The 26,080-nt window shown below is 41.3% G+C and overlaps 1 protein-coding gene across 1 annotated transcript in view; it reads left to right on the top strand.

Moving 5' to 3' along the window:
• Positions 1-14,022: 14,022 nt before the first annotated feature.
• Positions 14,023-26,080, top strand: part of ADGRF5 (adhesion G protein-coupled receptor F5) — a 99,523-nt gene continuing 87,465 nt past the window's right edge. Inside the window, exon 1 of the mRNA XM_037054379.1 lies at positions 14,023-14,245. The gene's annotated coding sequence lies outside the window, so the exon portion shown is untranslated. The remainder of the gene's footprint in view (positions 14,246-26,080) is intronic.

The following is a 26,080-nucleotide window of genomic DNA, read 5'->3' as shown; positions in this document are numbered from 1 at the left end:
TATGAATCTAAATTTTGCTTTAAGTTAAAAAATGTCATTTTTAACATCTTTTTCAAAAAGTAAGAGTTAAAAATAGCAATATGTAGCATATAGATAAGATGAAAATACCATAGTATTTTCTATGATAAACTTAATTTATCATTTAATTGTATTATAATATTTGGACAAGATATGTAAAATTCATGCTTATTTCTCAGTCTAAATATTTCTTTAAACATTTATTGATAGTTGTAGTTGCTACTTTACCAGTGCAGAGCAAAATTTCTCCTAATTTAAATTAATTTATGAAATGGATAGGGGACTCAAGAATTAAAGATTTTATCTTCAGTTGGTAGGGTTAAGTGATGAACACCTTTGGAAAGATGTTATTTCGGGAACAGGAGTGAATAATCACATGACTCCAGCAGGTTGACAAGTGATTCAATGTTTGTGCCCTGGAGATGGTATCTAAAGCATTGTGTTCCAGAGAGGAAACGCTGGTGATGCAGATAAAGAGTTGTTGATCAGCAGATAAAGCAATAGCAAGGCAACTGCAGGACTGTAACTCTTATCCAATTACTTTCTTTCCAAACTCCTTACCTACCCTTTCCTTCTCCTTATAAAAAGGTCAACTTGAGATGAGATGTCAAGATGGTTTTCCACAGTACATAACCAGTCTTCTCAGATCCCTGGCATCTGAATAAAGCACCTGTAAAGATTCAATCCTTTTCTGTACTTCTTGGTTCTGGTAGTGACAGGCAGCATGAATGTTGACTCAGGAAGGTTGTCTGAGTTGACAATTCACCAACAGAGCTAATCTTGGTTATAACAACATAATTACTAATTTTGTAGAAAATAAGGCAAGAAAAAGGTTTTATGAAATATAAAATTTACAAAATATATATTTCTTTATTTTGTTAATCATTTGAACTTCATTGTCCGGTCAAGAAAACACCCAGAAATGGGCAATGATAATTACTTTAAGTCATTTTGTTCCATATGGCATATGAACATTATCATGATGGTAAAAATAAAAGTAGTGAAGAGAACTACTACTACTAAGGAATAGTGAGGCCAAAAGTTTTCAAATAAAATTGCAAAGTGACTGTGAAACTGGAAAGTTGGCATTACTGCTGCCTGTCCCTACCCAGCCAATAAGTAGAGAGAAGGATTGAATCTTTGTGGGTGCTTTATTTAGATGCTGGTGATGTGAGATGATGGTGCATTATATACCCTAAAACCTGTTTTAACTTTTCATTTCAAGCTGACCTTGTTATAAGGAGAAGAAAAGGGTGAGTAAAGAGTTTGAAAAAAGTTTAATCAGGTAAGAGTTGCAGTATGGTGGTTTTCCCAGTACTTTTTAATCTGCTAATCAACAATTGTTCTTCTGCCTCAAGGACATTCCCTCCTGGGAACACAACCGGGCACAATGATTGAATTGCACATTGACCTCCTGGAGTCACATAGGTCACACGTTCCAGTTCCTGGAATAACGTCTTTCCACATACATTAATCACTTAAGCCACAGGTGGCAAACACGAGGTACACTCAGGATGAATCCGGCCCTCCACCTAGCTTTATCTGGCCCAGCACCTTGTTTCTACTCGGTGGCAGTGCCAAGCTCTCACTTAACTGTTAAGAAGTAGTTACATTTATACAATCCTAAAATTACATTCAGCCCTTTGAAGCAACAGCAAGGCTAATGAGGCCCCTGGTGAAATTGAACTTGACAACCCCAACTTAAGCCTATCAACTGTAACTAAGGCTAAAAGCTTTAACTCTTTATTTTCATTGAATTTTATTTTTATATTTCAATTGTATTTTATTGATAGTGCTGTTACAGTTGTTCTGATCTTATACCCCTTTATTCCCCCTATACCCAGCAAGCCCCCTTCCCTCAGACAATCCCCCCACCATTGTTCATGTCCATTGGTCATGCATATAAGTTCTTTGGCTACTCCCTTTCTTATATTGTACTTTACAACCCTATGGCTATTCTATAACTAACTATTTGTACTTCTTAATCCCCTCACCTCTTCACCCATTTCCAACATTCTCCTCCCATTTGACAACCACCAAAACACTCTCTGTATCCATCTATCCTTGTTCTATAGTTTGCTTAGTTTTTTTTTAGATTCAATTGCTGATGTGTATCTACTTATTGCCATTTTATTGTTCATAGTTTTTGATCTTCTTTTCTTAAATAAGTCACTTTAACACTTCATATAATAATGGTTTTGTGATGATGAATTCCTTTAGTTTTTTCTTGTCTAGGAAGCTCTCTATCTGCCCTTCCATTCTAAATGATAGCTTTGCTGGGTAGAGAAATCTTGGCTGTAGGTCCCTGCTCTTCATGACTTTGAATATTTCTTGCCAATCTCCTCTAGCCTGCCAAGTTTCTTTTGAGAAATCAGCTGACAGTCTTATGAAAACTCCCCTGTAGGTCAATTACTGCTTTTCTCTTGCTGTTTTTAAGATTCTTTCTTTATCTTTAACCTTTGCCATTTGAATTATGACATGTCTTGGAGTGGGCCTCTTCACATCCATCTCGTTTGGGACTCTCTGTGCTTCCTGGACTTGCATGTCTTATTTCCCTCACCAAATTAGGGAAGTTTTCTTTCATTTTTTTTCGAATATTCTCAAATTTCTTGTTCCTTCTTTTCTTGTTCTGGTACCCCTATGATGCAAATGTTGGATTTCTTGAAGTTTCCCCAGAAGCTGGTTATACTACCTTCATTTTTTTATTCTTTTTTGTTGTTGTTGTTCTCATTGGCTGCTTTCTGCTTTCTCATGTTCTATATCATTGATCTGATTCTTGGCTCCATCTACTCTACTGTTGATTCCTTGTAAATTGTTCTTTATTTCAATTAGTGTATCTTTCATTTCTGACTGGATCTTTTTATACTGTTGAAGTCCTCACTAAGTTCCTTGAGCATCCTTATAACCAGTGTTTTGAACTCTGAATCTGACAGATTGCTTATCTCCATCCATTTTATTTAGGTCTTTTTCTGGAGTTTGATCTGTTTTTTTCATCTGGGCCATAGATCTGTTTCTTTGTCTCCTCCTCTTGGAGCCTCCCTGTGTTTGTTTCTATGTATTAGGTAGAGCTGCTATAACTCTGTGTCTTGGTAGTATAGCCTAATATTAGTATGTATCCTGTAGGGTCTAGTGGCACAGCCTCCCTTATGACCCAAGCTGGGTACCCAAGGTGTGCCCTCTATGTGGGCTGTGTACTCCTTCCTTTTGTAGATGAGCCTTGCTTGCTGTTGGCAGATTAATGGGAGGTATTTACTGAGGCCTGTCAGCTGCAAAGATTGGCTGTGACCACTGACCCCCAACTTCTGCCATATGTGGAGGATCAGCTATGCAGGGGCAGAGTTGTGGGGCTCTGACGTAGTCTGTAGCTGTCAGTTGGGTTTGCTGGTCCAGGGGTTTCCTGGGTGTCTGAGACCAAGGTCAACCCTGATCTGTGTTTTGCCCAGGGCTACCCTGCCTGAGCTATAAAGCTGTCTGAGATGGCTGCTACTTGTGCTGGGCTGGAGATTTCTAGGCAAAGCCAAACTGTGAATCTAGGCTGGCTGCTGCTAGGGTGGGCCTGTGGCACACTGTGGCCAGCTCTTGCTTATTTGATAAGATTTAGGAAATTGTGAAGTATGAACCAAGACCAACCATTCATATGGAAAAGCAGTCTGGGTGGGCCCATAAGTTGGGTGGGGCAGAGTTTCTCGGGATCTCCAAAGCAAGTCAAATAGTGTTAGCCAGATTGATGGAGTCTCAGGTAGGGCACCAGCTTGCTGACTCTGTGGGTGCAGTGTTTAGGAGAGGGACAATGGCCTCTGTTTGCCTTGATGCCAGACACTTCAGTTTCTCCCTGTATTCCACTGGTGCCTTTTCAAGCTGCTACCCTGGTTCTGGAGCTCAGAGGTGGTAAGTCTGAGTACATGAGTCTGTATGTGGGTTCTTTGAGAGGAACTGCTTGGGGAGTCCAAATGTTTCTTCCACTGACTCAATCCCCACTGATTTTTATAGCTAGAAGTTGTGGGGACTTATCTTCCTGGCACTGGAAGCCTGGACTAGGGGGCTTGATGTGGGGATGGAGTCCTTGCTCTTGTGATATCCCTCCTGAATTTTTATCTACCACATGTGAGTAAGGCCCCAACCCATTTATGTTTGTGTCCCTCCTACCAGTCTGGATGGATGTGATTTCTTTAACGCCATAGTTGTCAGACTTCCATTCAAGTCTCTTTCTGATGGTTCTAAGTAATGGTTGTTCTATATTTTAGTCATAATTTTGACATGGTTGTACAAATTGGTGAACCATGTCTGTCTCTGCCACCATCTTGATGGACACCTCTTAGTTTTTAACTCTTGAGTTCCTCTATCAACTAGATTTATCTCCCAAAAATGTTCACACCATCCCTCTGTTTAAGCCAAATACCAGACTTCAGTGTAAAAAACTTTCTTCATTCAAAATTATGAAATTTGCTTCACCATTTTTATTGATTGTAATTATTTTTCATGCTTACTTTTCTTTGCAACTGAACAAATTATGTAGGAAGTGCGGATTGTTTCAGGAAGCTACTGGTTCATATATTTAGTCATTGCTTCTGTAATTCATTTATTCAGTATTTATTATGACAGCCAAGAAGTGGCTTTATATTTCCAAAACACAGGTAAGTGACCATGACAAAGTTAAATAAACCTCCCTGAGGTTTATGTAACCTTTAGTTTAGGTTTTTTTCTTTTAAATGAAAGATAGAAGTCCTCATACTCATCTTTTGGAGTTGTTATCAGAACTGAGTGAAATACCATTCAACTTAGCATTGTATCTAGTACATGTTAAGTCCTTCATAAATGATAGCAAGTATTAATATTATTTTCGAAATTTTGTTTTTCTTTTAAAAATACTGCATTCTCAAATAAATGACTATGTTTTGGGATAGAGCTTTATTGTGATTTCCGCCTGATCCCCACAGCCATCCTATTTCTATCTAATATGGCAGTACAGGAAGGACAGTTGAGATAACAGTAGGTAGTAATGCTTTTCAAATTACATTAAAGTTGAATTAAAACTCTCAAGGAGGTCAACATTCTGAGTATTTCTAAACTTAAATAGTTTTATGAAATTATGAAGTGCTGAAACTGTGAGCTGCTTGGGTCTCAGTGCTGGGAACAAACCTGAGATGCCACCTGGAAGAGGACTGTCATGTCACGGGAGGTGTTGGCAGATTCGCTTCCCGAGGTGGCTGTGGATTGTTAGGAAGAAAGCATGGCAAATGCAGAAGATTCTTTGTGATTGTCAGTGAGGAATAAAGAACATGTTTTTATTAATAAATTCCAGTTGACTTGAAGAATTAATAGCTGGGAAAATTTCTGTTTCTGAGAGAAGAAGTGACAGCTTATTGACATAAAGAGAATGGAAGTCATCTCCTGGGAATGAACAATGATGAACCAGAGGAAGTGGTTTCAAATGAAAACTGAATGCTGCCCACGCCCTGGTGTAAGGATTCAGTCCAGGGAGACTTTGACGGCAGCTTATTTTTCCTACATTTCTCATTCTAGAAAAAAGGGGTTGGGAGAGAATACCTCACGTCATTTCCTAAGATGTTAATATTTACATAATACATTTTGTAATCTAGTTCCTAGTAACAGGCAGTGCATTTTGGAGATACTAGTACAGAGCTTTCAAGATCTTGCTTAATTTCACTGCTGTGCCCTTTTCTAGCTCCCAGCTTGAGGTCATCTGCAACTATGAATAAGAGGCTTTCTACGTTTTCCCAGTCATTGACAGAAAACAGTCTTCCCTTCTTTCCCTAAAAGTCCTTGTCCTATGCCTTTTATCATTCTTTCATTAGTTTATTTATTCAACCAGTACGTGGCAAAGAGAGATACAAAGCTAAGATGTTTAGAACATAGTATAAAAATAAAATGTGCATCTATTGTGAAGCTAAGATATACACATATGAGGAAGAAAAATAAAATATTTCTATTTAAAGGGAGTAGCATAAAGATGGATGCTTATTAAAAAAGACACCTCACTTGGGTCATTTTGGAGGTAGAAGCTGAAACCCCCTGGTCATTTGGGTGAGTGGGTACAAAACAAAAGAAGAGATGAATTTCTCTGCATCTGGAAGTGAGAAGAATCAGGAATTTACACAGCAGTGAGAAGAAGGGACCCAGAAGAGAGGGAGAGGGAGAAGTGGGGCCCTGGGAAGGAAGTAGAGACCAAGCGTGTGATGTAGGTGGAAGCTTCAAGGGAACAGTGGCTGGAAAAATTCCCTGTGGAGTGATGGCAGGTAGACATAAGGACAATGATTTCAGTGATCAATATAAATTGTTTTTTGAGCTTTAATGCAATTACCCTCTCCCTATTCTCAGACCTCAAAACAATGTATTCCCCCCACACTAGATAGCCTCTATTCAACCACTTTTCTATGTGAGATATTGAATGGCAAGGCTGGGAGTGAGTCTGAGCTAATAGAAAGCCAGGTCAGAGAAATTTAGCACATTTCTATCAAACCACATCTTCTTCCTCCACCTCTACTATAACAAAACCAAACAAACAAACAACCCAAAATGTCCATCAGTGTATTCTCAACCTACACTCCTTTGTCACTAAAACTCTACCAACCAAACAAAACAAGATTGATACTCAGATGCCTAAGTTTAGTTTTTAAAAACAGGTTCCTCTTTATATCATCTAAATAAAGCAATTTATTTTTCAAACTTCTGAAAAGACACACATTTTTAAAGCAATTTATCTTTGGGAAATGTTTAGCTATATTCAGTAGGGTTTTATGACTTCTCTTGTGAAATGTTTCAGTAAACATGCGGAGCAGAGGATGTGGGATGGTTGGTACACATGCAGAACATGGTGAGAAATACTGCCCCTGAACGGGCCTGAGCACCCAGGCTTCATTTCACTTGGAAGAAGTGAGCAAATCTGAGATTGAGCCAAACATAGTACTGCTATTTTATCAAGGGTTGAAGATAGTTAGGATTTTTCCTACAGTTCTTTTCCTGATAACTGTTTTTTTCTACAATCATTGCAGGTGGAGAATGGGAAAAGAATGTGTTTAATCTCTGACTCAAAAGGTCTCTATTTTTTAAAATAATATTTTCATGACTTGGCTTTTTTAAAAAAAACTATAGAGCTATAAAAGCACCTGTATTACATGCCATACAAAATTGAAGTATTGATATTTTGCCTTTAAATTTTCTTTAAATACCACAGACCTAGAATAAAATGGAAATTCTCTTTTATTCATATCTTCTCCTGGACTGTACTGTGTATTTTTTTCATTGTGTATCATCGTGTATATATTTTTCTGCAACTGTTGTTCCTCACTCACTTTTTTTTCCACCAAAAAAAATATTGCCCATCTATACTGATACATATAGATTTAGTTCACTATTCCTGTAATAATACTATATTCTTTTATTCATTTCCCTACTAATGCATATTTACGTTCTTCAAATTCTAGTTAATAACAAAGTGATGCATTTGAATATGTTTGTATTTTCTCATGCTATATGTAGGCAGGAGTTTCTCTAGAATATATACAGTGACTATATTTTAAGCTGGATGCTACAAAATGGCTCTCTAACGTGATTAAACAAGAAACACTCACTCAGCAGTCTGACTTCCTAATTCCCCCCAAATTACTTACCCATGTATGACAATTCCTAGTTACCCAAATACTTGGACTTAGGTCTTTCTTTCTCTCTTGTTTTCCTTCCTATCTCTCTTCCCTTCCTTCTCTCTCTCTCTCTCTCTCTCTCACTCTCTCTGTCTCTCTGTCTCTCTCTCTCTCTCTCAAACCTTATTTCTTATTTTTTCTAACACCTTCATTTTCCAAGGAAGTATATGATAGTGGTCTTACTTTATGTGAACATTCCTTTCCGAGAACAAGTCTACTGACATTTCTTGCACATACTTCCTCTTTGACAGATTTGATATTATGGAATACACATTTTCTTTATCTCTCTGTAAGAAAAGGACTTCTTTAGTAGTCCCCTCTTAGTGTTCTCTCTCTAATGACTAATGTGATATTAGTAGTTGGTACAGACAAAAATGGCCAAAGGAACAAGACTAGCCTTACCTTTGATGTAGGTGGAGCCAGGCTGGTGAGACTGACTCTCCCTTGCTGAGGCACTGCCCACTGGTGCTGAAGGGCTCTGCGTTTGCAGTAAGTGCCGCATGTCTGTGGTAAGTACTACGTGTGTGTGCTAAGTGATCTCTGAGCATCCAGCAGATCGCATTTCTTCTGTTACTTGCCATGACCATTTACACTTCTCACAATTCCTTTAAAATCAGGAATCATTCTTCTCAGGAAAACATCCAAATTCCACATTGAACTGTTAGGTATATTACTTTTCTCCTTCTAATGGAATTAATTACAAATTTTATTTCAAAAGCAGGAAAACAAACAAACAAACAAAAAACAAAAAAGCTTTTTCTTGTCTGGTACAAAGAGCTTTAGAAAACATATTGCACTGGTTGACCAGACCACTCCTTAAAGATAAATTGTTTTAAGTTTTTGATATTAAAAAAATTACTGAAGGTCACATCAATTAAAAATAAAATATATCAACATTAAAGAGAAACCAACAGTCAAGTTGGTGGCATAGTTAAACATGGCTTGCCTCCAAAAACACAACCACATCAAAATAACAATTACATCATAGGACAACCATCACTCAGAACCAGCAGAAATTGAATGGAATGGAAGTCTGATAACCACCAAATTAAAGAAACCACAATCATCCAGACTCGTAAAAGGGGTTGCAGACACTGAACAGGCTGGTCCCTCACTCATGTGTGGCAGATAAAAATTTGAGAGGGATATCTCAGGAGTGAAGGATCCCAGTGCCACACCAGACCACCTAGCCCAGGGCTCCAGTGCCAGGAATATAAGCCCCCACAACTTCTGGCTGTAAAAACCAGCAAGGATTGGGTCAGTGAAAGAAAATTCTAGAGTCCCAAGTTGTTCCTCTTAAAGAACCCCCACACAAACTTATTCAGACTCACTCCTTCTGAGCTCCAACTGAGGTAGCATCTTGAAAGGCACTAGTGGCTTACAGGGAGGAACTGAAGTGTTGGCATCAGGGCAAGAGCCAGGGGATAGCTTTCTCTCAGACAGAAAGGCAGGCAGAGCCACAGAGCTGGCAGGCAGGTGCCATATCTGAGACTATATCAACCTGGTTAACACTGTTTGCCTTGCTCTGGAGATCGTCTAAGGCTCCATCCCACCTAACTTATAGCTATTAACAATAGCTTTTTCATATGAATGGCTGGTCTTGACTCAAACTTCACAACTTCCTAAATCCTTTCAAGCAAGCAACAACTGTCTTCAGTGAGCCCCCAGCCTCCCTACCACTTGCTAAGTGACCTAGGCATAGCACTAGCAGCAGACAGCTGAGATTGAAAGCTTGGCTTCACATGGAAATCTCCAAACCCAACACAAGAAACAGCCATCTCAGATTGCTCTATATTTCTGGCAAGATTTGGGCAAAACACAGGTGAGGCCTGGCCTTGGCCTGTACCACCCAGGAAACCTCAGAGCCTGTATACCCAGCTACATAGCTACAGATATAGTGAACAGCTACATACCACATTGGTGGATCACCACCCTGCCCCTCCACTGCTGATCCTCCATGGAGGTCTGAGGTTGGTGGCTGGTGGTCACAGCCAATCCTTGCAGCTGACTGGCCTGGGTAAATCTCTCCATTTGATCAACCAACAGCAACCAAAGCTCAATTATAACAGGAGAGTGTACTCAGCTCACATGGAAGGGCACACCTTAAGTACCCAGCTTGGGTGATAAGGGAGGCTGTGCCACTGGACTCTGAGGACACCTACCATATTAGGCCATAGTAGTAAGACACAGAGTTATAGCAGCTGTACTTCATACATAGAAACAAACACAGGGAGGCTCCAAGAGGAGGAGACAAAGAAACATGGCCCAAATGAAAGAATAGATCAAAACTGCAAAAAAAAAAAACTAAACAAAATGCAGATAAGCAATCTATCAGGTGCAGAGTTCAAAACACTGGTTGTAAAGATGCTCAAGGAACTTAGTGAGGACTTCAACAGCATAAAAGAGATCCAGTCAGAAATGAAAGATATACTAATTGAAATAAAGAACAATTTACAAGGAATCAACAGTAGAGTAGATGGAGCCAAGAATCAAATCAATGATATAGAACAAGAGAAAGCAGAAAGCAGCCAATGAGAACAAAAAAAATAAAAAAGAATAAAAAAATGAAGGTAGTATAACCAGCTTCTGGGGAAACTTCAAGAAATCCAACATTTGCATCATAGGGGTACCAGAACGAGAAAAGAAGGAACAAGAAATTTGAGAATATTTTAAAAAACAATGAAAGAAAACTCCCCTAATTTGGTGAGGGAAATAAGACATGCAAGTCCGGGAAGCACAGAGAGTCCCAAACGAGATGGATGTGAAGAGGCCCACTCCAAGACATGTCATAATTCAAATGGCAAAGGTTAAAGATAAAGAAAGAATCTTAAAAACAGCAAGAGAAAAGCAGTAATTGACCTACAGGGGAGTTTTCATAAGACTGTCAGCTGATTTCTCAAAAGAAACTTGGCAGGCTAGAGGAGATTGGCAAGAAATATTCAAAGTCATGAAGAGCAGGGACCTACAGTCAAGATTTCTCTACCCAGCAAAGCTATCATTTAGAATGGAAGGGCAGATAGAGAGCTTCCTAGACAAGAAAAAACTAAAGGAATTCATCATCACAAAACCATTATTATATGAAGTGTTAAAGTGACTTATTTAAGAAAAGAAGATCAAAAACTATGAACAATAAAATGGCAATAAGTAGATACACATCAGCAATTGAATCTAAAAAAAAAACTAAGCAAACTATAGAACAAGGATAGATGGATACAGAGAGTGTTTTGGTGGTTGTCAAATGGGAGGAGAATGTTGGAAATGGGTGAAGAAGTGAGGGGATTAAGAAGTACAAATAGGTAGTTACAGAATAGGCATGAGGATGTACAGTAGGAAATGTCCTACTCCATAGGAAATGGAGTAGCCAAAGAACTTATATACATGACCAATGGACATGACAATGGTCAGGACATTGCCTGAAGGAATGAAGTGTACTGGGTGAAGGGATGTCAAAGGGGAAAAATTGGGACCATTGTATTAGCATAATTTATAAAATATAATTTAGAAAAAAAAGAAACAAAATATATTGATATAATCTGGGTTTTTCTTAACAAAATGTCACTGTTTCCTTTGTCGAAGGGTTTGCTATTGCTAATTGATAGTGAGATATTTCCAGAAGGCTGTCTGTGCAACTGGGATTCCCAAAAATACTGTTTGAAATAAACATTGCACACCTGAAATATGTGCCTTCTGCTTACCAAGCTCTTCTCACCTCTAAGGTGCCTGTGTCAACGAGTCTGAGCGTTGGCATTTTCCCACCTGGTAACCACCTGTCCAGCTATGGTTTTGTACACTTTGGGCTTGGCCTGCACTTCTGCCCAGTTGAAGCCTGCACCTTCCTAATTGTACAGCATGGGCAGTTTTGTCATTTGCTTTGATAACCACCATGCTCATTTATTTCCTGTTTTTACTTTGCATACTCAGGGAACTTAAAAAACCAAAATATTGAAGAAAACAATCCTGCTCCTGCAAATTTCTACTGGAACTTTCTATATTCACTGCTTATCATTTGGCTTCTGTTTAAAAATCATTTTGGAAATGTGAAATCATCACACTTGTAAAAATATAAAATGAACGAGGACCAAGACCTTATTTAACTCATTAATTAATGAAGGGATAGGAAGATGGTAGTTAAAGCTAGCTCAAAGGAAAACCTCAAGAGAAGACATTTAGACAGGCAATAAGGAATACTGAGTTGAATCTGTTAATATGAAAATATGTATGTCATATAGAGCACTGAGAGGTAATGTTTGGGGTAATCATTTCTACAGGGTGGAAATTAATTGTGTATCTCTACTGAGGAAAATTAATTTGTATTTCTGTGGATGAGAATCATTTGCAATATTGCCTGTGTAATTGTCCCACTCTGTCTGCCAGAGTTTAAACTGTAAAACTATAACAACAATCTTATGTTTTGCTCTGAGTCATATGTTTTTCCTTTCCCAAAAAGGGGATAGCTATCATTAGTGGTTTTGCTCCTAACACTAATGCCGCAGCCCGCTGCAGCAAGCGTGATCACGAGGTGAGGCGAGGGACTAAAAAAATGGAGAGGACCATAGCTCTGCTGGCATATGGCAACTTTATTCAAGGAACAGCTGTCTTATATAAAAACTGTTAATGCCTAAAGCAAGACTGCAGGGAACTAGAAACAATGTTGTTTTTCAAAGTTCGTGCACTCCCTTAAGCTATCAAAAGGGCAAGAAGTTCTCATAACCATCTGGGAACATGACACCTGCGCCAGAGCCTTGTTGTGTCCTTCAAGGCTGGGAACTAAAAGGTTAGGAAAGTGTCAAGGTACCCGCCGGCTCCAGGGACCAGAAACCAAGTTCGTCCACCATTTTCACAGTGGAGAACTCTGTCCTTGGCCCCCTTAAAGCCTGGCGGACCCCCACACACTAACCTGACACAAATCACACCTTCCTGAGTCCTAGACCAAGGGACGTCATGTAGAAACAGACGCAGTCCATCCATGCCTTTTTTAGAGTCTGTAGCCTAGCAGAAGCCCAGGACAAGTGGACTGGTGTCCACTGCCTTGAGTTAATGAGTGTTGAGAGAGATGTGATAAACATGGTTTGTTAAGGAGAAACACCAAAGTGACCCGGGAATGTGAAAAATATTTTCTGGAGGATTTGATATTTGAAGGATTGGGTGTTGAAGGAGGGCAGTGTTCACAGAGTGATTCCCAGGAATGAGAAAGATGGGGAAGGAGGGAATGAGAAGGGGGTGAGGAGAAAGCAGGTGGAGGTGGGCTTTGACGTCATGGGGGAGAGGTAAGCCAGTGCTAGGTCCTAAAGGGGCTAGAAACCATGGCAAAGTTTTTGGCTTTTATTCTTATGTTACCTGAAGATTTTAAACATGTGAATCATATCATGATGGTTGCATTTAACAGCAATTGCCCTGACTGAGGGGACAAGAAAGAATTAGAGGTGAGTGGAAGATCAGCAAGGAGACCTCTGATGGGATTTTCAGTCAGTGATACCATTGTGGTCTGTGCCTTCTTAAACCCCCAATCCAGCATTGCCCTCTCCTGCACCAGCATCCGAGTACACTGCTATTCGAGGGCAGACTGTCACTCAGCAGAACAAAATGAAGGGATAGGAAGTCTAACAATAGTCTAACATACCCATAGTTCCATCCTTCTTCCTATATCTAGGACTGCCTTCAGGGAAGTACAAATTCAGCAGTTGCATATAGTCCCATACAGAAGGAAGAAGGACCCTCACTCTTGATTTAATATTTGGTTGTCCCCATCTTGAAGTCCTTAATGTTTGAATGAGTGGTATTATATTTTTCATTTCACACTTATAAGTAATTCTTTAAACTCTAGGGCAAAATGGATGGAGGGCTTTAGAAGCTGCTCCAAGATCAGACAGAGAATTTCATCAGTGGTTCCAAAGACAGAGCCTAGAGGGTCTTGCCCAAGCCTGGCAAACCAACTTTTCTCAGACCCGTTCTGACTTGCTTCTCGCCAGCAGGACATCTGGACAGTGGCCAGACAATGCTTCAGTTCAGTGGGAGAGGGTGAGGGTGTTCTTGACTTTTGCAGAGTTAAACACTTGGAGAAACTTCAGGAAGAAAACACTTGGTAAAAGGTAAAGCTAGCTGGCGGGTCAGCTCCCTGTCTGCTGCGTGGCTCATTCTCATTTTCATGGTTCTTAGCATGTTTATTCTCTTCTTTCCAGTGGCCAAAGGACAAGTTTAAATTTCTTATTTCCTCTAGGGAGCTTGGAGAGAGGCAACAGGCACCAAATACAGGAAATCATGTGGAGAGGATCTCTTATTTATTACAGTTCCCATATTACTTCCCTTCCCCCAGCCTCCGCCCCCACCTCCAGCCACACTGTGTCTCCCAGCTTTTTCCTGCAGCAGAGAACAGAAGGCAGTTCCCCTCTGCTCCCTGACGTCCGTGGGCACCCTGAGGACCTGAAGTCTGGTTTTATGAAACCCTACCTTCCTGTGGCTGTGTGATTGAATGGGGGCCCTTAAATTTCTTCGCACATAAGAGGGTCTTAGGAAGATCTCCAGGACAGGGTTCCATTTCAGGAGATTGCATACCGCAGAAGAGAAAGGTAGGTCCCTGCTTCAGTGTGTTTCGTCTTGTCGAATGTAACTCAGGCTGTTCTGAAGTAGATGTGTCTGTCCACATGGCTCTTTGAGTTGGCTGCATGTTTTCAATCTGTGTCATACTGAGAATTGCTGATTTGCAGGACTGTGAGGAAAATAGTGAGGGGGAGATGACATTCGGGTATTTTGAATTTCTACATCTTTGGATAAAGAATGCCAACCATTGTATATAAGCCATGAGGCTGATTATTATCCTCTTTGAAGGCAAATCTCATTAAAGGTTGCTTTTTTTTTTCTTCTGTGTAAGGGAGAAAAGTTTACCAACTACCTTCTCTTTTCAACAATGTAGACCCCTCCCTTGATTTTTGTTTTTACTCCTTTCTGAGTTTTTCCTTTGAGCTAAAGGTATATTCGAGCTGACAGGATTTTCTAATAGGGGTAGAAATGGGTGTTTCTAATTTAGGGTACCTGTGAGTTTTAAATAAATGAACAAGCACTTTGCTCAGGATCCGGTGGGCTTCCATGTTACTTTCCAGAATTTGCTATGAAACAATTGTTCTTTCTGAAGTTTCCTGAAATTAAATGTAAGTGGTGGCAACATATATCAAGTGGTGTCTGAGGAGAATGGTTGTATTTATCACTGGGATCATTGTCTGCAGGCAGTGTGTTCACACCTTAGCTGGCTGCTTCTTAGGGTCACCACTGGGGCCCAAGATAATGTGTTGACTGAGACCTGAAGCAGGGTCAAGACATTCAAACAGTGTTACAGATTTTCCCAGGATTCTTTTCTTTTCTCTCGTAAGTGTTTTGGCTTGTTTGTTTGATTTTTGTCCTCACAATTAGTCTTCCCTCTGGGAGTAACATTTTATAGCAACTTCAGAGAATACTAGCCAATTTACACCTGTTTATTGAACATAGACTATTCTCCTCCAGCTTATTTAGATCAGGTGTTTAAAACAGCTTGCCACTGATGTATTTTACCTCAACACCATCTCCCTTCATTTCGTCCTCCATATTCTGCAGCAAGGTTCTTGGGAAAATGCAATTCCAATAACATCACTTTCCTCAGTGAACTATTTGCAACAGGCCATTGTTACAGCCTCACTGCCTATGAGGAGGTCTGGAATCAGCTGCATCGGGCATTACTTGGGAGCGGTGAGAGGTGCAGATTCTCTAGTCTCTCCTCAGACTTCACGAATCTGCATTTTAACCAGGTCTCTGGGTGATTTACCTGCTCATTAAGCTTTGAGAAGCCCCCACTTAAGGAAGGTAAACAAGACCTTCAAAGTCTGCTCCATATCATCCTATATCATCCTATCAGGATGTATATCATCCTATACAGCCTTACCTCTCCCCACTGGAATTTCCTGCTCTATTGAATCCCTTTATTTCCCCTGGACGTGGGAACTCTATGCCTACCTATGTCCATGAGTGCTGTTCTTCCTGCCCAGGATAATTCTGATCATCTTTGCCCCCAACTACTCACTGCAGCATGATTTCTCCCCCTACCTTCCCTTCAGCCATTCTGCCTCATACGAAGTGTTCCTCCGGTCTGTGATTTAACAGCACTTCATGAAACGCTTTGTCGTAGCCCTTAGAACCTTAGATGCTGTTTAGTAGGTTTATTTTCATCCTTGAGGAGTTATCAGTCTTTGATTTCTGACTCCATAGCACTTACAACAATACCAGGCACATAGGTTGAGCTCAGTCAATGTTTATGGAATTTATCAACAAATGAATGAGCAAATGGATGGATCCATCATCAGAAGAATCCAAATTTATTACCAGATTGAGAACTACGATTTGAAGCTTTCCGAGGAGATCGCCAGTCCCTGTGGATTGACATTTTCCCATGCTCTCCTTTATGAGACTTGGATAGATTCATTGCTTGCACCAAATATTTTGAGTGCCTACCGTGTGTCATACCTTTTATTTATTTATCTTTAGAGAGAAGAGAAGGGAGCGAGAGAGGGAGTGATACATCAATCTGCGGTTGCCTCTTGAGCACCCCCTACTGGGGACCTGGCCTGCAATCCAGGCACGTGCCCTGACTGGGAATCAAACAGGCGACCCTTTGGGGCTGGTGCTCAAATCCACTGGGCCACACCAGTGTTGTCATACCTTTTAGAATCAATTTCTTTATTTACCTGGAGATAACCTCTCTTATTAGATGTTCTCTACCAGTGCCCCTCATGTTCTACCCCTCCAAATCAGAGACTTACACATTTTTTTAAGCGAATACACACTGAGCACCTTACACACACTATCTTCTGTGCTACATGCTAGGGATGTGAGTCCTACCTCCATGCAGGTCCCCCTAGAGAGGATGTGCCTTTTTTCATTCTCTGTCCTGCTTCTCCCTAAAGAGCATCAAGGAAAACTGAAAGAAGTGTGATCTCTCATACATGTTGGCACATCCAAGTACAGATATCAGGAGCCTGAAGTGTGATTTAGTGAAAAGCAAGTTGGGCTGTGCCTTGGGGCCCTGTTTTAGTCCTGCACCTCTCATTCATGTGAACTTGGATGAGTCCACATCCATCCTCTAAACCTTGATTTTTCTTAAGGGGTAGATGAGACAGAGCTACAAGGAAGAGGAGACTCTGCCTCCGTGAGTGCACAGAGAGGGCAATATCCAGGGTGCCTCTGCAACTCTCCATCTTTCATGCTGCATGATTATTTGAAGGGCATCATTCTGCAGTTTTTTGGCTCAAACTGGCAAAGCCAACTTAGGGGAGTCATTTCATTACTATGGCCGTGTGCTCAGCCATAGGCATTCATGTTGTCCTTCAGTACCTTCCATTGAGTGCAGTGTGCCAGTGGCTCTTAGGGAGCAGTGTCCTACAGCTCACTTCAATCTACTCGGCATTAGTTGTTGGGTGTAGAGCTTCTTTGAAGGGGGACAGGTGAGGATGAAGGCTGTGTCATCCTCAGGTAATCTCTGGTATTAGAAAGCAGCCAGGAGGAAAGAAGGAAGTAGCTACACAAAGTGATGTATGGGAAATTTAGAAGCCTGTAGACATTTAGTCAATCCCTGACCCTCACTGTGGTGTAGTTGCAAGGACTCTGTTTCTGACTCTACCTTGGTTTTTCTTTTCCTACCTAAAAATGGGTGGCTTAGCTAGATTTCACCTGGAATCAGGTGTTGGGGCAGGGCATAGTACCCTTTATCCCCACACTTTGCACTCTTGTGGGGTGCAAAGTTAGCTGGGAGACAACCAAAGTTTTCCATTTATTCTATAGACATAACCACGAGGCTCAGGTGAAAGCAAACTGTTTAGGCACTCTATGCAACTGCCTTCCCCTCTTTGAGCACTACTGTCTTGAACCCTATTACCTGAAGTTTCCATAGCAGGATGCTCCTAGGTCTCCTGAGTTCCTTCTTGCTTCCTGTTGCTCAGGTGTCTCTTGACCTCCATATCTTCTGCATACCCACCTTGTCTATAGCTGCCCTTCAGCTGCCAAAGTAGTTTTTTTTCTGGTCACTTCCTAACTGCTCAAATTAACATTTATTTGTGGCTTTTATCAAAGAGACAAAAAATGACAAGTGTTGGTGAGGATGTGGAGAAAAGGAAACCCTTGTGTACTGTTGGTGGGAATGTAAATTGGTGCAGCTACTTTGGAAACAGTATGGAGGTTCCTCAAACTACTAAAAATAAAATTACCATGTGATCTGGCAATTCTACTGTTAGATGTTTATCCAAAGACAAGAAAAATACTTCTTCAGAAAAGTATATTCACCCCTACGTTCATTGCAGCATGATTTATCATAGCCAAGATATGGAAACAACCTAGGTGTCCATTAATCAAAGAATGCATAAAGAATATGTAGTACACATATACAATGGAATATTCCTTAACCATAAAAAGAAATGAAATCTCTCCCTAGCTGGGTGGCTCAGTTGGTTGGAGTGTCACCTGTACCCTGGGTTCGATTCCCAGTCAGGGCATGTATGGGAGGCAACAGAATGATGTTTCTCTCTCACATAAATGTATTTTTTCTCTCTCTCTCTCTCTTTCTAAAAATCAATAAACACATCCTTGGGTGAGAATTGAAAAAACAAGAATGAAATCTTGCCATTTGGGACAACATGGTTGGACCTTCAGAGAATTATGCTTAATGAACTAAGGCAGAAAGAGACAGATAAATACCATATGATTTCACTTATTTGTGGAATCTAAAAATAAAAATCTTTTAGATAGAACAGAACAGTGGTTGCTAGAGAGGATGAAATTTGAGGTTTGGGTGAAATGAGTGAAGGTAGTTGAGAAGTATAAGCTTCCAATTATAAAACAAATAAGTTCTGGAGAGGTAATGTACAGCACAGTGACTATAGTAACTAATATTGTAATTAAAGTTCCAGAAAGTAAATCCTAAAAGTTCTCAACACAAGAAGAAAAAAGAATTTTGTAATTTTGTATGGTAATGGATGGCAACTAGCCTTACTTAGGTGATCATGTCTCAGTGTACTCAAATATCAAATCGTTATGTTGTACCCTTGAAACTGACATAATGTTATATGTCATTTATACCTCATCAGAATGAAAAAATCTGTGAATCTCTATTAGTAAGCACAAGTAGTAGCAAAAGAAGGAGTGTTAGCATGTGTGATTTCTGGCGGCCACATATCTCAGAATGTATCCATCTGAGATCAAACTGGCTATACCTGGTTCAACATTTCTTTTTTAATCAGAGGGGTGTGGTGGGCTAGAAGGAGGTAGGCCTGGTTTTGAATCCCCCGTCTGCCGCATCTTTGAACAAGTGACTGTACCTCGCCAAGTCTTAGTTTTGTTTCTGCAAATGCAGATATTATTAAACTCACAAGGTTATGGAGAAGATTAATTCGCTAAAGTACTTAATATGTTTAAAGTTTAAAGTTTAAAGTACTCAATAAAGTTTAAAGTTAAACTTTAAAATATGTTAAATTTAAAGAACTTAAAACACATCAAATTTTAAAAGAGGTGGCTGGCCAAGATGGTGAAAATAAGAAAACTGTCCTTTGCAGAATAGTTGAAGGAACCAGAGGACATTTGAAGTAAGAAGTCAGTCTTGTGGCACATGAAGGCTACCCTCAAATAGGTAAAGACTGCTCTACTTGACAAAAGTGGTCAACAATAGATCAATGAGTGGAAAATATAGGGTAACAGGTTTTAGCTAAATGTGTGAAACAGATTTACCCACCATCAGAATTGTCTGAAACTGCCTTGCCGGGTGGTGAACGTCCTGTCCTGGGCAGCGGGCCAGCACCCTGGACGCGCATGGCTGGGTGTTCCTAAAGGAATGCCCGCTCTGGGTGGGGTTCGGGTGATGACCTCAAGGTCCTTCCTGCTCAAAGCCACCAAGAGTCTTGTGATGTCAGGCTCCCAATCCAAGCCACCAAATGAAGGTCTGCAAAAAAAAATCATCAGGCTAGAGAGTGACTGTAGCTGCCTTTTTACAGACTAGCCCTGCCTATCTGCTGAGACCATTTTACAACTGGGGTCTGTGCAGTGACAACAGGGTTAGGTTGGACTTCCAGGAAAAAGCAAAGAAGAGATGAGAACAACGAGGCAGGGAAGTTCACTCTGAACCGCTCTTCTGAGGTTTCTCTTTAACTAGGTTGTGGTCACTTGTTGGGCTGCAAACACATTCCTATTTGATGGAAAATTGCCACAGCTTGGCACATTTTCAGCCAAACCAGGGTCAGGCCAGTAACAGCAAGACTCAGAGCTATGTCCCTGATTTCTGTTCTATTTATAACATAAAAACACTCCTATATGGATATGCATTCCTAGCCATTCAAAAATCCAATTTTAAAAAGTGCAACATGAACGGTTCTATCATCTTCTAAATTGCAGGGACCGTGAGTGGGATGTTTGATTTGGGGGAGAGAAGAGAGCTGATTGGAGCCGTCTGCCTGCTCTGAGTCAAGCTCATCAGCCACTGTCCACTCCCCTTCCTTTTCTGTTCAGCGAGCCACAGTAGTAACAACCTCTCTGCCAGTGAAGGGTGGCAGAATTTAGGGAAGGGGAGGATTCTCTGACAGTGGGTCCCACACACGTCACCCACTGCTCTGGGCTGCCCCAGGGCTCTTTGCTAATACTTTACCTTCCTGTACTGGGAAGAACTGGCTGGTCTTGTAGTTTTGGACGCTCGCATCTTTCTTCAGTTTCTCGGGCAACATCTCAGCATGGCTTTGTTTTCTTTAATCCTCTTTTGAAATCCTAAGGCAAAAACAAAAACAGTTGCTCTTTCAAAGGAATGTGTATCAGCAAATGGTACATTTGATCAGATTGAAACAAAACCATGATATATTTTATTCTTCACATTTACCTAGACTTGCTTTCTGAAAAGCATTAAAGAAAAAAACTCCCTTTGAAATATAATCCACTGTGTGGGTCAAATTTGTAGAACCCCAGGCAGACCTGCGTGTTTATTTTTAGGTGCACATCAGCCTGCCCAGCAGAGCAAAGCAACCCCTAACATCCAAACCATGGCCCTGGGAATTTCCTCTAACAAGACTGTGTTTCCGTGCATTGTTACAGTACAAAGAGCAGAAAGAGGGCTGAGTGGAAGGCTCACGGTAACCCCGCCTAGAGTGAAATCTGGAACCTGTCATTCTCTCAGCCTACAGGGTCCTGAGTGCTGGGGTCAAGATGGAGGTCACCCACCAGCTCTGGGCAGATGCAAATGAGTAGACATGTGCAATAATTTCATCTAAAAATATCCCAGAGACCTGTGATGGAATTTCAGAAATAAAGGCTCAGCTTTCTATTGATAGTTGAAGATCTAACTCTCACCCACACTGTGAAGTAGATTCTGGTCTAGTCTAGAAATAAGAATGTCATTTGAAGATCCTGTGTGCCACAGGTGAGAGTAAATATGACTGAGACATGATGTGATCTGCTTAGGGAGGAGAAGTGAGCAGTGGCCAGTTTCTCAGGGGAAAAAGGCCAGCAGTGGCCAATTTCTCCAAGGAGAAAAAGGGCCCAAGCCCCCTCCTCCAGGGCCTTTTATTGGGTTGTAATACACAGGAATACAGAGTGGCAAGGATCAAACAGTAGATAACATTTCAAAGAAATCTGAGGGCTTACTATGAGTCAGTCTGTCAGGAACAGAGTTTTAGGGTTTCCTGCTTGAACCCTTAACATATGAATGAAAGCACTCTTAGCAGAGCAGATTTCACAGGTTTATCAGGAAGTCTTTGTGGTGCCAGATTTTTCCCCAGGACATGCTCTAGCAAGGCAAGAAGCTGCACCTCTCCCCAACAGGTATTCAGGCTTAAGGGGATTAGAGCCAGGAAGTGCTCCTCCCAGAGGACATGGGGACTCGGGCTATGTCAAAGCCCCGGGGTGAGAGTCCATTGCTCTTTGTTGCACTCCCAAGTGATCGAGTCTGGGCTTAGGTTGCCCCCCGATGTGAGGGGTCTTACCCATCATTGACTTCTGACCAAGCTCTGGGTGCAGGGAGAGGAGACTGAGGCAGCATTCACTACCAGAGACAAGCTTTGTCTCCTGCAGCTCGCATTCCAGAAGTCATCCCTCTCCCGTAGTCACAAGGGGTCAAAACACAGTTCCTAGAACCAGGCAGAGCGGTCTACAGCAAAAGCATACATGTACATGTATAAAGCCCCTGCACTCACATCACATGCCACACTCACCATCTATCAGGCACACACCACAGACATCACACTCACCACACAATGTGCACACACCACACTACACACAGCACATCACACACAGAACACACAACACACACACAACCACAAGCAGCCAGCAGACACCTGAATCACCCAGATATTCATTATTAACATTTCCCAGGCCAGTTTTTGATCCTTGATTTTTTAATCTACAGAATGGATGTAACAAACCTCGCATCCCATTAGTTTGGGCATATTACCAAGGTAATAACGTACCATAAGTCAGGTAAGTTATTACCAAGAAACTGACTCACACTCAAGTTTTGATTAAAATTTTTCATTTTGGTCTTAGAATGCTTTTGATTCCTTATGAGAAATTACTGTAAAAATATTTAGCAAGACTCCAGAGATTTCTGTTGTTGTTGTTTGGGTTTGTTGTTTTATTTTTCTTTTGGGTTTTGTGTGTGTGTTTGCCACTGCAGAGAAAGAGGACTAATTTGTTACTGTATTAGCAGAGCTTTTCCTATCTTTGTCAAGCCCTTCCACTCCTGGGGAACATCAATGCCTTATTGCTTAAGGTTGCAAAGCTCAAGGTTATGTCTGGGAGTCATTTCCAAAGGTGCACATGTGGGTCTCAGGACTGCGCACTACTGACCCTTCACACCCCCTCCCTTCACCCCCATAAAGGACCTGCAATCTGCGTTCCTGCAGCCCCACATGAGCATGGGGCCCTTGCACAATCAAAGACCCGAGAGGCGAGGGGACCTGGCATGCACAAACCCCAGCCAGCCCTGAGCTGGGACAGGATGGTTGGGCTCTGCCAGCAGGTGGATCCCCCCTCCAGGTCTGCAGATGCAGGAAAATGTGCTGTAGCTCTTTGGTGAAAATGCAGGAATGTTAGTAAAAATGCCTTTATGGATTGTTATGTTTGCATGTGTTTATCATCAGAAACTCCTCAGGGGTTCACAGGGCAGGTTGCAAATGTCCGAAATGGGGCCTGGGAATTTCCTTCCACAAAGGCTGAGCTTCCTCTCTTTGTTACTCCTCAGAGAACAAGTGGAAGCATTACTAGGGATCCTTAGTTAACCCTTTCTCCTGGCCACTGCTCCTGTGTACACACATCACAGGAAAATCCTGCTTCTGGCCTTCTTAGAAGTAGAAATATTTCAGAGTTGGGTGGTGTGTGCACCACAACATTTGTGTGTGTGTGAGTGAGTGTGTGTATGTGAGTGGAGAGGAAATAAGTAATAACGCCTAAGTTAAATATCATAACATGCGCTCAGACCAGGGCAAATTTCTGTGTTCTGTAGTGTACTATGCTGTCCCACTACAAATGCTGCTCCAGTTTCAGTGCCCTGTGCCCAGGGCAGGACACACCTAGAATGGTAGTTGCTTTTCCCCACTGGAGTCTGCTTTTATTAGCTAAGCAGGGCACAATGAGTTGAAAGATCTTTCAATCAGCAAAGTTCTTTATTGAGCATATGCTACATGTGGTCTACTAGGCACTAAGGGAAAGCCTGCAAGAAACTTTAAGAACAGATGATATATTTATAAACACATACACACACTCATGCATTGTAAATGAGAGTTCAAAGAAGCCAGACAATGCTATACTTTAATTCCATGAAGATCAGAAGAGGTGCATGAACACTCACCCAGCCGGAGACTAATCATACCCAGAGGCATTTCCATGTTGTCTCCACCGTCCTTAAAGGTCCAAGCACTAGTGTGGCCAAGTGCATGTGTGCACATGGACATATCCATGTATACATGTGCACACACACCTCATCTCAGGAAATAGCTTTGCCTTCTCAGAGGAAGTAGCTCTTTTGGCCTCTCACCACCAACTCTATGAAAGCACGTGCTTCAACAATCATCTCTCTCCTCTTTTCCTGTCTCTGAGAAAGAGACGGCCCTTCCCTGCATCCAGAGCTCAGCTCTCACCTCCTCCCTCCCTCCTAACTGTCTCCTTACACTCCTCTCTGATTGGCTCCTTCCCATTATTATTTAATTTGGCATAGGTCCTTCTCATCTCAAACAATAGGAGCAGCAGCTCTTCCCCAACCCACAGCTCCTCTTCCTCCTCACCGAGAAATTCTTGAAAGAATTATGGATGTCCTCCAACCATTCACCCTGCAAACCACTCTGCTCTGTCTCCCTGTCTGTCCTACCCCGCAGTGCACTTGAGTGAATGTTCTTGACAAATTTCTTGATGACCTCTATGTGTTGAAATCCATCTCACTTCACTGTCTATAGCCCTAGATATTGCTGACTTCTTACCTCCTCTAGCCTTCTCCCTGCCTCCTGGGACACCACACTTTCCAGACTTTTCTCCTATTCTCTCGCTGCACCTTCTCAGTTTTCTTTGCAGGCTCCTTTCTCTCTGCTCTTCCCTTCCCTTTCTGATGGCTCTCACCTGGGTGACATCTTCCTCTCCATCTGCAGCATCTCCCTGCTGCAGGTCTTTCCTCTGTGTAGAGTCCTTTTCCCTCCCTTCTCTGCCAAGTAAACTATTGATCTTCCAAAGCCCATTTTAAATGCCACCAGAAGACTTTCTTTTTACATGTCTCCTCATCCTAGTGCAGAACTGATCTCTCATCTAGGTCCGCACAGTGCTTTTTCCACCTCTGCTGCAGTGGCTTTTGTATTTATGTTCTCTGTAGTTGTTCACATGCACGTCTTTCCCACAATATGAGGATGCCATCTTATTCTTCTTTGTATGTCTAACCTCCAGCTCAGGGTCTGCAGTATTCTGTACCAAAAAAGCTCAAAAACATTTGTCCAGGAAATGAATATGTTGTAATTGATTGGTAAAAATAGAATTGTAAAAATGTAAACATGTAAGCAAACTGCTAATGTAACTAGACCTGTGACTAGAGATCAACCTCCTGATAAAACCTGAATAATTTTGTGCAAAAATAAATCTGCTTTTATAAATTCTCCTTAATTTACCCGGCAATTCTACCTATTGCTTGTGTGTTTAAGTTTGCTATCTGCTATAAGTCAGTAAATCTGTTTTTTTCTTTTTACTTAAGATCCATGTTGAGTCAATAATTTCATAAATGACAGTTTTTAAGGAGAGCATATGGGTTTTATTTATTGTTATAAATTATCCTTCAAAAATAAGACCTTTAATTTTAAGATTGGCTAGTCCTTTTTACTATTTCCTGACATGCCTTAATTCTATTTATAACTCCAGAAACAAAACCAATGAACAACATCTACACATACACACATGTGCACTTCCAATGGTTATAAATGTAGAATGTTTTTGTAGACTTTAGAGTACTGTATTGAAAAAAAAAGGTGAAAGGAGAAAGAAATATTAGCAGCCTAGAGAAAAAAATAAAGACATTTGGAGAAAGAAGGGGGCAGTTCCTTTTTAAGTACAGAAGTATGTTGGGACCCTCTTTGATCCTTTTTGTTGCTGGTATTGAAGCATTGAGGCTTTGATACTCATCAGGTCCTGCTCTGAGCACTGGAAACAACAATTCTGTGCGATAATTGAACCATCATCTCAATTTTATACATGAGAACATTGAAGAGCAGAGATTAAGTAACTTGCCCACATATACAGAGCTAGTAAGTGATAGAAATAGGACTTGAAGCCAGGCGGTCTGGTACCATAGCCCACGCCCTTCACCTCTTATAGGAGCTCTAATAATGTGTCACAGGGTTTATTTATAACTAACATTGATCGAGCATCTATGGGGCTAGGTACAGGGCATGGAAGTGTATACAAAAAAGGTCCTGCCCTGGGGGTGAGCGTGGACAGTGGGGAGATCATAGGATGGCTGAAGAGCTCACAAATAGACCATTATAATACAGTTCAGTAAATGCTTTGGCAGAGGGAAGTGAGGGGTGGAAGTGCACGCATAACTAGAGTGAGTTAAAAGCAGCTTTGACCTTGACTTGGACCCTGAAGGACAATGGGAGTTAGACACATGACCATGGAGGAAGCAGGCAGTTCCAAGCAGAGGCTGGAGAACCTGGTGTTTGCAGGGCACCAGGGGATTCAGAGAGGGAAGAGTAAGATGAGAAGAAAGTGGGGGACAGAAGTGAAGCTAGATGTGTAGGCAGAAGCCCTAATGGTTAAGGGTTTTAGCTGAAGATAACTGAGCCATTTTGGAGAGGGGATGGACTCCTGGTAGAGGAACCCAACATTATCTATTGGCTAGGGTTCCTCTAAATGTATGCAGAGCTCCTGATCCAGCTGGTGGTTTT

Source organism: Sturnira hondurensis, unplaced genomic scaffold (assembly GCF_014824575.4).
Source record: "Sturnira hondurensis isolate 20B ecotype Veracruz unplaced genomic scaffold, ASM1482457v3 Scaffold0000880, whole genome shotgun sequence".
NCBI classification, from domain to species: Eukaryota; Metazoa; Chordata; class Mammalia; order Chiroptera; family Phyllostomidae; genus Sturnira; species Sturnira hondurensis.
This window is presented reverse-complemented; position numbering and strand designations above follow the sequence as displayed.